This window comes from Meleagris gallopavo, chromosome 3 (assembly GCF_000146605.3).
Source record: "Meleagris gallopavo isolate NT-WF06-2002-E0010 breed Aviagen turkey brand Nicholas breeding stock chromosome 3, Turkey_5.1, whole genome shotgun sequence".
Taxonomy (NCBI): domain Eukaryota; kingdom Metazoa; phylum Chordata; class Aves; order Galliformes; family Phasianidae; genus Meleagris; species Meleagris gallopavo.
The window spans coordinates 44,874,227-44,885,447 of NC_015013.2; the positions used below are offsets into that span (position 1 = coordinate 44,874,227).

General features: G+C 38.7%; 1 long non-coding RNA gene across 1 annotated transcript; it reads left to right on the forward strand.

Moving 5' to 3' along the window:
- The first annotated feature begins 362 nt into the window (after positions 1 to 362).
- LOC109366741 lies at positions 363 to 5,848 on the forward strand. Its single transcript, XR_002113287.2, has 3 exons — positions 363 to 684; positions 794 to 960; positions 3,740 to 5,848. It is a non-coding gene; the product is annotated as an uncharacterized LOC109366741 (long non-coding RNA).
- Positions 5,849 to 11,221: the final 5,373 nt, after the last annotated feature.

The following is an 11,221-nucleotide window of genomic DNA, read 5'->3' on the forward strand; positions in this document are numbered from 1 at the left end:
CAAATAATACAACATTCCATATTTCTTAAAAGCCATATTATATCCAAAGGAGAATGGTTATCTGCAGACAGAAGCATAAATGTCACATTTGTATTTCAGTCATAATATAACTTATAAAACTGTTTAAACCCTACTGAAACAAGCTATCAATTCGGCTTGGTTTCTTTAAGAAAGGAATCTTATGATGCCATACTGTCAGACCACCAACCATGCCCTCTGACTGACTGTGGAACATGTTGGCCAACTCCAAATCAATGGGCCAAAGTGACAGGACTCAAAAGCGCCTCTTGACAGCAAGCCTTTCAAAACCATCGTTGACTGGAGAAAGGAGCTGGTTCAACACTGGTATTAACAGGTAAGGTTTAGCTTGATTTCAGTAGGTTATCTGACTAACAAGCATAGTCTGAGCAGCCAGTCAGACTTATCTACCAAAATTCAGAGGGGGACTGGGACAACTCAGAAAAATCAAGCAACAGGAGACCTGAAGGAGACACAGATGACTGATTGTCACTGGTGGATAGACAATATGCTGGACACCTACTATACTTTCAGAGGGAACCTGAACTTGTTAGCTCCGTTACTCATGGAACAAATTACAGCATAAAGGACTGAGAACACTTTGAGCTCCCAGTGAAGGTTTAAAAAAGCACATTACGCTGTAACACATACCCCCTTCTGCCTAAGGTAAGATGAAAGGTAGGAGAAGGAGTGGAGAAAACAAGATTAAGCCACTTTCTGGAATCACACGAGATCAGTGCTGACTGCCAAAACAGGCTTCCTTTTTCCACTTCAGGATCTTCTACTGACTCAAGCTATAGTTCAAGTCCTAGTACTACGTACCAGAGATGGCTATGTAAAATTGCGACCAGTGTGCAAAGGGGGCATAATATGACAGAAAAAAAAATCCACAAAGAAAAATAGCTAACAATTTTGAAGCTTACAACTGCATCAACAGAAAAGGTATATCCATAAACTGAAGTTATACAGTTCCATGCTGCATTTAAGGCTATCAGTTCATAAAAAAAACTTTTTGCTTAGTGTTTTCTATGCTGTAACATATAAGGCAAAAAAAAAACCAAACAAACCAAAACCAAAAAACAAAACAAACAAACAAACCACTTCTAAAATTTATCTAGAAGAATGGCAAATTTTCCAGACTAATCGAAAACAACCAGCACAGTAAATCTGGTCATTAATTTTTTTTGGTATCACTGCTTGCTGTTTCTCTGTTTTTAAGCTCATTATTATTATTATTTTTTTAAATATTGTCACACTTGTACATAGACACAGGCTGTACTCCTAGCTCTTAAATGACCTGCAGTGCAATTTACTATAGTGTGTACTGTACAAAGTTCTTTGGTATCCACAGGAACAGTTACCAACTGATGTGAACTTCCTTCCCTAAAGAGCTTGTTTTGAATAACAAACTACTCCAGGGGGAAATACATTATCTTGTCTAATCAAATGTTCAAGTGAGGTTCATTTCATTTCATTCCAGGGTTTTACTATGTGTTGTGGAAATGTGCGTGACACTGACCTTTAATTAAGCCTCAACCCTAAAGGAAGGCAGTAAAAGCCAAGCAGTCAAGACTGCATGACTTTAAAGCCATATTTAAATGGTTTAAAGAATTAATTACAATTCACTTTTTTGTGTGAATGTCTTCTCTAAGACATGTATTTTCACATAATATGTGTAAAAGTGGTTTTGTAAATAACAGTTGTTATTTGTTCTTACTTTGTAGGGCCAGCTTTAAAATATAGATGTTAAGTGTATCACCTGATATATAGTTTGTATTATCAACATGCCTCCTTTCATTGTTTTTTATTAGTTAAAAATGTTCCCCACTGAGCTATGCATACTTTAGACAGAAAACAATTCAACAGGACAGCACTGCATAAACGCAGGGCAAAAGTTCATGTTTCATGTGAGCGAGCTTGTGTTAGGTAAAAACATAACTTGGTCTCCTGTGACAACTCTCTACTTAGTTGGCATGAAGATGTCTTTAAGCAGGAGATGAGAGGATCTAGGAAGCCCACAGAGAGGAAGATGGTTATGCAATAATGAAGGAGAGCCACAATGATGCTCAGAAAGCTGGATCACCTCTTCTATGAAGAAAAATTGAGGGAACTGGTCTTGTTCAGATAGAGAAGTCTCTGGAGATATCTCATTGCAGCCTTTCAGTATTTGAAAGGAGCTTGTAAGAAAAATGGAGGCTGACTTTTTACAGTGATAGGGAAAGGGGGAATGACTTTAAACTAAAAGAGGGGAGATTTCAGTTAGACATTAAGAGGAAATTCCTTACTGAGAGGGCGGCGAGGCGCTGGCACAGCTGCCCAGAGAAGCTGTGGTGCCCCATCCCTGGAGGCGCTCAAGGCCAGGTTGGATGGGGCCCTGGGCAGCTGAGCTGCTGGGAGGCAGCCTTGCTTATGGCAGTGGGTGGGGCTGGGTGGGCTTTGAGGTCCCTTCCAAACTAAGCCATTCTGTGATTCTATGAAATAATCTCATGAACAAGAATGTAGCTTCATGAGATATATCAATAGGACAAAAAACATGCACAATTATTCTGGTTAAACAGATAACAATATTCAGGTTTTTGCCATTTCTTTTGGGCAATAAAGGACACTACAAATACAATGAACGCTACAACAAAAATATCAAAACACTAGTACCAAATTTGGCTGGTACTATATTTTTTAATGCACTGGTCAAAATGCTGTGTTGTTAATGAACACTTCACACATGCACATAAGGGGCCAATGGTTCTAGTAAAGATTAATAATAAAAAGCCAATAATATTCCAAACAAATACTTCGATTGATACAGAACAACAGCATTACATCCCTTGAACAATCTTGGCTTGCAAAGTTAAAAGTCACAAGTTTAAAGCAACTAAGCTCTCCAATGCAGCAAAGCATCTTTAAAAATGTTCATACTTTAGAAATAATAGAAGTAAATCTTTAGGAAGAATTTTTAAGTTTTTCTCTGTTCTGGGAAAAAAAAAAGTACTTCCAACCATATAAATGGGAAAACAAACTACCATTTCTTTTTCTTCCTCATCTACAATTTTGAGTGGCAGAGTTCAGTTGTGCAGCCAACTAAGTCAGATTGTTTTAAATGACCCTTCTCACCCACTATTTTGTAAACCTTCTTGGAAACACACATACTGATCTTAAAAAATAAAACTTAGAGCAAAGTCTGCTTAAATTAAACCTTTAATTTTGAGCTAAATGCAAATTCTGCTTTCTTGGGTACTTCTCTAAAATAAAGTAACAATATTGGCTCCTATCGATGTATCATTGTACCAATTTTGAACACGTATTTGTATACTTATATTTTAGATAATTTGTGTTTGGACACAGATGGAGAGTATTTTTATTCAAGCTTAAAGATGCCCGATTATTATTTTCTTAAAACAAACCTGGTGATAAACATGCTCATGCCAATCTTCTACTGCACGTAATTATAAAAAAAATTAATTTCCTTTCCCAGTGTCTCTTTACATGCCCAGGAAACATCACTGGGACATTTTCCTTGACATAATACAGCATTCAGATTTTAGAGAAGTGAATGTGGAAACTAAGGTAAAGAACAGCAGTAATACAATTTAAAACAAATTACAAATACTACCAGATGCAGCAAAGCCTCCAGGCTACCTACAGTTCTCATTATTCAACTATTCAGCTAAGACAGTCTCTGTATTTTTGTAAAGAATGATATATTTCTTTCTGTTTATTTCAGGTTACACAAATCCCAGATGAGATCCAAGAAGGACATTTTATTTCTTCCTCCATGTTTCCGTCAGTGAGAAAAGATACGATTATTTAACGTTCATGATAATACAGGTGCAAATACAAGAGGTTATTTAACAGGAATTAAAGAGCTCAACTCAAAAAACTTTACTTGGTTTTATGAAAACAAAACATTGGAGTACGCTGCATTTGCTCTCATTTCAATCCCTAAACAACAACTTAGCTAAACTCTGAGCTAACTCTCAGGCTTTTTAAACGTATACATCAGATCATGAATATCATCACATGCAAGCGTGCGCCTCCTACAGCATCTCTCTGTAGCTTGTGAAACTTCAGAAGTTTTATTACTGAGTATGTACAGAATGGTCTTACTCTCTGAAACTCCTGTTGTGAGCAATTTCTTCTTGAGCCAGCCTCATGCTATCTGGTTTCAGCCTACAAAGACAGGCTGAGGGACACAGTGTTACGATTCCCTTTCGGTCAGAGATTCTCCTAGCTTACAGAAGGAAAACCATCATACATTCTGCTCAGAAAAGCAGCGTGTTCTCTCACACTCATCATGTTGTAACTGGAAAAATTAAATAATGGCTAATAGGGGAATCTTACTGGCACACCAGGCAAAACTTTCACCTGAAAAACTGCTGTGGTTTGTTTTTGTTTTTCAGTTAATCTATTTAAAAATGAATTACCATAGCAATGATTTAGGAATGTTGGAAGGTTATTCACTGAAATGACTTAATAAAACGTAACTTAAGAAGGTGTAAGGCACCAGAGATCCTCCTGGTCCACTGTGCTTCCTCCAGCAATGGGAGCCCAACAGGAGATAGACAAGCCCAAGACCCCAGACAGTGTGCCAATCTCCACTTATTCAGCTCAGGAATGTCCTTGAACCAAACCATGTTTCTACACACTCAGCAGCCCCCAAATGACTTCTGTGAACTTGCCCTGTCTTCCCCAAAGGCCATGACAACTTTACAACATAGCTTCACTTTTACATGCTGCCACTGACATGCATGGACTGCAACAATACCCTACTGTCTTTCACATTACTTTTATGGCCTAGCCATTGTGCATGGGATTTCTGCATACCTATCCATCATGTTCCTAGCAAAGATTATACAGTAACACAGAAGAAGTGTCCTACAGTTACGCGATGAAAGCAGAAGGGAAGAGTTCTTGTTACATGGGACTACAACAGCTAGGAAGTCTTTTGTACACTAGAGTTCAGATCAGTCAGTTCCTTTTGAAACACATCAGACCAAGCCTTACAGCTTCTGCCCACCAAATTAAGTTTAGGTGTGAGCAAAGGTAGTAGTGTTCATTTATCCAGAGGGCAAGGGTGAACAAGACAGACCCGTTCTTATACTACCCAACCTCTGCAAGAAGTAGCAGGCAGCAAATCACAAACAGCAAAATTTACACAGCACGGGGTTTCTCTGAACATGTAGGTCTTCAGTGGCTTCTGGTCTGACCTTAATCTCTGACTGTAGATGCAGGGTTGGAAGTAAGCGTGTTATTTAGACAGCATTCACTCTCCCATTACATCCTACCATTCATTCCTACCTCCACTTTCATTTTCCCCCATCTTGTTCACTCCACATGTTAAACTAGGGAAATGATCCACATTAAGAATAAGCTCTCCCATCCACTCATATATACGGTCAGGCAAAACAAACAGCTTTGCCAGGACACAGCTGAGGGCATGGTGCAGGAATAAAAATAGGAAGCCAGAGTGGACAGAAACAGGGGAGGCTGTCAGTGGATGGGGACAGAGGAGAAAGAGGAGGATAGCTCAGCCTGGCTGCACAGTTTGAACAAATGCTCATGAAACTGCACCGTGAGTGTTTCTCAGCATGCATGCTTAAGAGCAGTGTGATTCAGATTAGCCTAAAAGTATGAAACTCACAGAGAAAAACAATGTCTGTCAGACAGTAAAATACCTTCCAGGTTAGAAATCCACATCAGGTCCCAACAGGAACTCACTCTAACAACACTGGGAAAACCTGCCCAGAAATAGTACACACTGATAGAAGTCAGCCAGTCAGTGAGTACAGCAAACAAAGAGTACTCAGAATAAAGGAACTCTCTTGCTGGGAGCAAATGCCTGGAATTCCCCTTGTACTCAAGCTAACTGTCAGAGGCAGGACTTTCTCCTCATTATACCCCCCAAATTCCAGAAAGCAGCCCTTCATAAACTGATTAACAAACATTCTGCTTAACGTTTCCCTTTTGGTGTCTGAAAGCATACAAAGGAATGTATTCTTAAAAAAACAAAAACAAAAACCATAAAAAAAACGTACCTTGCCTAATTATACTATATGCAACAATTTTTGTTTTTAAGAAAACGAAAAAGTAAATGAAAAGAAAACTTTGATTTACTGCAAATTCTTAAGCTTCTATCCTAGAATCTGGGTATACAGCAAGTTCACACCTATCGTGTAAGCATGGATCAGGAAAGGAATCAATATGGGGCAATGCTCCTAATCATTATGGAACAAAAATAAAAATAAAAAAAAGCTGATACACCTTTCAATGTGTTCATACTTTTAAATAACGGTACTACTGGATGTATTTCAACATCTTTCTCTCCTTAAACATTCTCCATTAGGAAAAGAAGAAACTAGCCCTAACAGAAATACAAAATGCTGCTTCTTTCCACAGAATTTGCTAAATTGATTATGATAAATTATGAAACCTGTTTTCACAGATTCATAGAATGACTCAGGTTGGGATTTCCTATGATCTCTGTCCTTAATTCCTTAAACTACTTGCTAGCAATGTCACCAATTTTGCCGGAACTCTTCTTTCAAACTTCTCCTAAGGATCTCAGTATACAACATATACTCTCAAAGTGACAGCACTTACCACAAGATCCACACACGGACCTTCCTGCTGCTAGAACAGGGAACTGTCACCACTGCTTCAAAACTACTCACCTGACACCTGGGATCTGGAAAACTCAGCATTAAATGCCTGAAACTGGGCATTCATATCTAAGTGTAGGAATCACAATTCACCAAATAAAGTCATTGTTACAAGACATTTTAAAAATGCAGAGCTCTGTACAAAACTGAAAAGAGGAATTTTATCCTTTCCTCAAGTTCATTTCCTTCCTCTAAATCGGTAGATTGTTCCGAAGGTAATGCCTCCTATTTATTTCCATGGAAACTACAATAGATACAAAGAGAACAATGCTTGATAAAGAAGACTCTCAGCTACAAAACATTGTTTTTCAACAGTCACCACCATTAGCTTTGTATTTCCATCCACAATGAACAAGAGACTGCATGCCTCACTCACACAAATCTGCACCAGCGGAGGTAAACCACACTGTTGTCACTGCTGAAATGCACCACCCCCTGGCTCACTGTGCTCACATCCGGTCTTCGTAAACATTCAGCAAGCATCAATGAATGTCAGCAGGTGCCACTTTGTCCACATGGAGAAATTCAATGATACTCCTTTGCTTCACACGCACTTCCATGTCAGACGCCATTCTGTCAGACTGCCCCTCGCGGGCCATCTGTCACATGGCAGCAATGTGTAACGGAATACTGGTGGGGAGGTTCAACCTCTACTGTTGTATCACCAACATCCATCTGTGATGTCGTGGGCCAAAATAATAAAATAATAGGCACTACTTTTGGAGCAGCCCTTGTAGACAGGCACAAGAAGACAATTACAGCTTTTAAAATACTGAAAACTGATTAATCTCCCTTTTTCTTTCAAACCAGACTGTTCTTTTCTCAAGAGTACGTATACTCTGTTTCCTTAGTCTCTCCTTGTTCTTGATGCTCTGAAGAACATAAAAAAAATAATTGTTTTTTTTAATTTGTTTTTTGAAGTTCAGTTCCCAATACTAGGATACAGTATCCCAGCTGAGGACTCACTAATGTCAAAGTGAATGACATAATTAATTCATGTCTCTTTTGTAATTCATGCTTTGTTAATGTAACTCAGAATGAGTTAACTCATTGTTTGTGGTCCACTCTTACAACAAAGAATTTTTCCTGTACTACAAGCAACTATGTTGCATCTCACATCTTCTCCATCCCTTTCCTAGCAGCTTTCTGTTTGTTCCTGAGAGGCTGTCAAAAGGGGATCAGTGCTTGACCTGCTGGAGACAACCATGCTTGACAGAATTTAATGGTATTATCAAGATCCAAAGGCAATTTGCTGTTCTAAATTCTCTCTGAAGTGTACGAGTCACAAGGACTAACAGAAAAAATATGAGAAATGCGGGTGGACATTTTAAAAAGAAGGAAAGCCAAATGAAAAAGTATTTTAACAGTAAGATGATTCCTTTTCTAGTAACCACTCCTTACTATTTTTGCTCCTTTAATCATAATCTACAACTCTTTTTTTCCCACAAACCCCAAGTGCTGAATCATGTAAGACCTAAATTGACCTAAAAATAACAAAATTCTGCTACTTGCAGCATTTCCCCAAGGGAGATCAAAAAGCTCAAAACATTTTCTCTCAGTGACACACAGCATTAGGGACTGCAACAAAGCAACAACAACTGAAAAAAAGGGCATTCTAATCTTCTAAAATATTCTTATGAGAAGGGTTTCAAACAATGATCTTCCTTTCTTCCTTTCTGCTAAATTAGATAAATCATAAGGAACAATTATGGAATGATGAGCAGATTTGAAAGCACAAATGTCCTTTGTTCTACTATAAACACTGTCTCTCCAAAAATCAGGCTGAATTTTTTTTTTTTCCATTTTAAGAACAGAAATAAAGTGTGTTCTTCTCCTGCACAGAAGAAAATATTAGTCATGGTTAATAATTTAAAAAATGCTTTTTCATAGGGACACATGGCACCACAGCAAATGCGAAGACATGTCATTGCCATCCAGAGGGACCTAGTCAGGCTCAAGCAGTGGGCCCAGGTGAACCTCATGAGGTTCAACAAATCCAAATGCAAGATCTTGCACCAGGGTTAGGGCCACCCACCCTTACCAATACAAGCTGGTGGATGAAAGGATTGAGCACAGACCTGGTGAAAAAGACCTGGTGGTACTGGAGAATAGCAAGCTGAACATGAGCCAGCAATGTGCCCTCACAGCCCAGAAGGTCAACCATACTCTGGGCTGCATCAAAAGAAACGTGTCCAGCAGGTGAAGGGAGATGATCCTGCCACTCTACTCTGTGCTGGTGAGGCCTCACCTGGCGTATTATGTCCAGATGTGGAGTCTTCAGTATAGGAGAGACACAGACCTGTTGGAGCATGTGCAGAGGAGAGCCACAAAAATGATCCATGGAATGGAACATTTCTCCTACAGGTTCAGCCTGGAGAAGAGAAGGCTGTGAGGCGACCTGATAGAGGCCTCTCAGTATCCAAAAGGGAGCTACAGGAAGCGTGCAGACTCTTGGGTCTGTGGTGATAGAACAAGGGGAAATAGTTTCAAGTTCTAAGAGGCTAGATTTAGGTTAGCTATAAGGAAAAAGCCTTTTACAGTGAGGGTAGTGAGGCACTAGATCAGGTTGCCTAGTGACGTGGTTGGTGTCCTGCCCCTGAAGACTTCAAGATGAGGCTGGATCAGGCCCTGGGCAACCTAGCTGTGACGTCCCTGTTCGCTGTAGGGGAGTTGGACTAGATGACCTTCAGATGTCCCTTCTAATTCTTAAGGATTCTATGCTTCTATATGACAGAATAAAACAATTGAATGCAATGGATTTTTTGGAAAAAAAAAAAAAGGTCAAAATGTGTGACCTGAGTGTGACTTTGTAACATTTGAGAAGAATAAGGGTAACTGTCATTAATGGAACCCTTTGGGCTGTGATGGTGCTGTTGCAGAGACCTTCACATGTATGCCTCTCACCTGGAACTGTGTTCACATTCTCTTAGAATTATAAGTCATTTACTCTAATTCTGTAAAAATACAAAAACAATTCTATAAGAAATATCAAGTCAGTATTTATACACTACTGTATAAACCCATAATGTACCTACACCTTGAACACTGTGAGCAGCTACAACCTTAAACTGCAAACAGGGCCTGGTAAAAGTCAGAGAAACATGGAAGGGTGACAGAATGAGCAAAGATATGGAAGGAGTCTTGTGAGAGAACCAGTTAAACAGACTTCTTAAGCTGAAAGATAAATATTTGGAGGGATATGGCATGTAATAAGGAGGACAGTGTGGAAGAGATGAAATAACAAAATGACAAACCAGAGAAGACAGACTGGCTTAAAAGAAAAAAAATAAAAAAAAAATATATATATATTTTGAGTGGTACTTCCTCACACATATAACACAAACTTAAAACTAGGTAAGTACTTCAAATGCCAAAAAATAGCTATAAATCCACAGAGACAAGAGAATAAATGCAGGAAATTTTACCATGTCTATTGTATGTTTGCCCCACTCTTACAATCTCTTTCCAGTGCTGCTACTGGCCATCATCAGAGATGAAACTCAGTGCTACCTGAACCCGTGACCTGAGCTCACAGTCTTATGGTATTATCGAGCTGTGCAAATCATTTTAAGGTAAATTATCTAAGATCCCATGCATGAGCTCTTCCCTTCGGCACAGAAAGTTATGCTGGTGCAGCCTACTGTTCTGTAAGCCTTTTAAAGATATTATTATTAGAAGAAACACAATATGAAAATGAATCACAGTGATTATTGAAAAGACCTACTGTTCATAGCTTAATAGCATCCAGAGAACTGTCACTTATCTGAAGAAGATTTTGCTTATTTCAAGTTTTGTGCCAATCTCTAACCTACACAAGTTTTCCCACCCCCATGAAAATCCATAAAAGAGCTCAACGACCTCCCAAATATATATTTAACACAGAAAAATGATTTGCTGGTTTTGTTTTTCAGTTGAAAGTGTTTGTGACTTCGGTATTAATATCACTGCATAACCGGATATTCAGCTGCAAGCACACTGAGCTAACAGTACACCAGCAAGGCATTTAAGTCCATCTACACGCACACATTTAAGCATTTGCAAAACTGGACTGTAGGCAATACAGGATTTTAGGATGAGCTCATTTTTGTGGAGCATTCTACTTCTTGCTAGGCTTTCATTCATGAGTGAGAAGAATCAAAACTTGCTCTGCAGAACTTAAAGACAAGCACCAAATTTGATCCTTTATTTCTGCAGAAGCAGAGAAAATTCTTGCAGGTTAGATTTTCCAAAACATGCATGCTACTTTCCTCTACTAATGCATTTAATCAATCAAATTATTTTCCAATTATGATTTCTGAGTAATTGTGATTCCCTGACTAATTATTCTTTTTGTCTGTAATATACCCACACTGCCGTTTGTTGGTTAGATTTTTTTGGTTGACTGCTACAATCTAAAGAGAAAGTCAGCAAATAATAATGAAGACTAAAATGATAATTTTCCTTCTAAGAAAGGAAAAATAAAAGCTCTGCTATTCAATTAAAAGTGTGTTTTCCCAAATACTTCTGCCTGTTCTTCCCCAAGGAAAAGGCAATGTTGGCATTAAAAA